The sequence below is a fragment of the Pinus tabuliformis genome, chromosome 6 (genome assembly GCF_031772625.1).
Source record: "Pinus tabuliformis cultivar Carrire ecotype Pingquan chromosome 6, CPIR1, whole genome shotgun sequence".
NCBI lineage: Eukaryota > Viridiplantae > Streptophyta > Pinopsida > Pinales > Pinaceae > Pinus > Pinus tabuliformis.
The window spans coordinates 1,936,141,802-1,936,144,225 of NC_142292.1; positions in this window are offsets into that span (position 1 = coordinate 1,936,141,802).

A 2,424-nucleotide genomic window follows, 5' to 3' on the forward strand; every position below is an offset into this window, starting at 1 on the left:
GATTATTTCTCTGTTATTGAGAAGCCCGTGTTCTATGGATTCCAATCTGGCCGCGAGTCTCCAACTCGTGGCTATTTTCCTAGCATGAGATCCATTGAGGAGTTTCTTGGCCATATTGATAAGGAGCATAGAGTCGCCTTCGACCTCCAGGGGATGGTATTTGTGTTTCCATGCGAGGAGGAGACCTTGCCATAAACCTTCCAGTTCCACCGAGTTATTGGTGTCCCAACCAATGTTTCCAAAATAAATCAGAAGAGGCATTCCTGCATGATTTCTGAAAATTCCACCATAACCTGCTTTTCCAGGGTTTCCCTTTAAGGCTCCGTCAAAGTTGAGCTTGAAAGTGTGCTCTGGAGGAGCTGTCTAGGAGTCCCTTTTTGTTTTGATGTTTCTTGTGGGGGCATTGTTGAGGGTTTCCTAAAGGAGTTGCATATTCTAGTTCGCCCAGATGGTTTTCTCACTGTCGAGAGAGGGAAGGTCCTCCTGAGTCTAGGCATGTAACAGCAGGGTTTCTTTAAGATTTATACAAAATTTGCTCCAAATGACTTCTAAGGGAGAACTTTGATCTTTGAATATGCGCTTGTTCCTTTCTTTCCAGATTCCCTAGATGAGTAATCCTGGAATTATCTTCCACATATGATTAAGGATTTCACTATTATAAGGTTTCTTTTTCCATTGATGCAGAGTATTTGTGATGTCCTCTACCACTCTGTATCTTCTTTGACATCTGAAGCTCACCTTCTCGCATAAATGATTAGCCAAAGTGCAAGAGTCCAGCAGGTGCTGAAGGGTTTCCTCCTGGGTTTTGCAGTTGACGCATATTGCGGGGCCATGGTAGTTTCTTTGCCTTAACCTATCACATGTGAGGATCTTCTGATGTCCGACTAGCCAAAGATAGAGAGAGACTTTGGGCTAGATACTTGAACCCCAGATTTCCCCCATATGAGATCGGGGGCGAAGGGTCAGAACTTATTAATTTATAAGCTTCTGAAGTAACGAAGGTGCCTCTAGGCCTGTAACCCCATCGTAAGATATCCCTGCCTTCAGAGTGTCTTATGCATCATTTTTGGAGCTCCCTTTCCAGAACCTCCATGAATGGGCGATCCGCATTCCTGATTAACCCATCACCTTGCTTCCATTGCTTGTATCCTTGTGCTGTCTCCTATGTCCAGTTCTACCAAATTGTTTTCTATTGTTGATCCTCCCTAATATAGTTTGGAAGCGGGTGGAGAGTGCTGCTGCGTTTTGGCATTTGGTTCCAGGAATCTGTCCAAAATCGAGCTGTTTCACCATTTCTTACTTCCCAAAAACTATGTTGCTGAATCAACAAGACATGTTGCTTGGCCACATTCCAAATGAGGGAACCTTTTGCAATGGGTATGAGTCTTATAAGCTCCTCCTGAGGTCTGTGATTGGTGTATTTGGTTGTCCAAATGGCGGCCCACGGCTTGTCAAGGGAAGAGAGTCACTGCCACTAGATTTTGGCGCACATTATCGCATTGCTTTGATTGGGATCCCTCGAGCCTATGCCTCCCTTTTCTTTAGGCAAACAGATAGTAGTCCATTTTACCAAGGCCCATTTGTGGTTGGTAGTTGTGTTCCCCCATAAGAAGTTACGCTGAAGATCCCTTATTCTTTTAATAACCCATTTGGGCGCTGCAAGGATAGAAAACAAGTAGAGCAACATTGCCTGAAGCACAACCTTTATGAGCACCACGCAAGTTGCAATGTTTACAGTTTGGTGCGTCCAAATTTTGAGACGAGATTCCAGCTTCTCAATTACGATGCGCCAGGAAGAATGCTTGATGGTAGAGTCAATGAGTGGTGCTCCAATATATTTAGAAGGGAGAGAATCTATGGGCAAGCCCATAATGCGAGCTATTGCACGCTGCACAACAGGGTAAGTATGAAAGAAAAAGATCTGTGATTTGTCTTTGTTGACGCTGGTGCCTAAAGCCTCAGAGAAGTTGTTGAGTAGAGTTTTGAAGAGGGAAGCTTCCTGAACCGACGGGTAACCAAACAACATGTTATCATCAACAAACTGCTGATGAGTTATAGCCGGGGAATTGTGGATGGAGAGACCTTTGAGATGCTGGGAGATGAGGGCTTGTTTGATGTGGCGTCCCAAGCCTTCAGCCATTAACACAAAAAGGAAGGGGGATAGAGGGTCGCCCTGCCGAATTCCTCTGGAAGGACTGAAGGTATGAGAGGGGATGCCGTCCACAAGAATGGAGAAGAAGGATGAGGAGATAAGACTCATAATCCAACGAACCCACATGGGAGAGAATCCGAAAGCATTTAACATTTTTTGCATGTATGTCCAACTTAGTTTATCAAATGCTTTTGAGAGATCGAGCTTCAGTATCATACCTACCTGTTTGGAGTGCTTGAGGGAGTGAATTACTTCATGCATGAGGATTATGC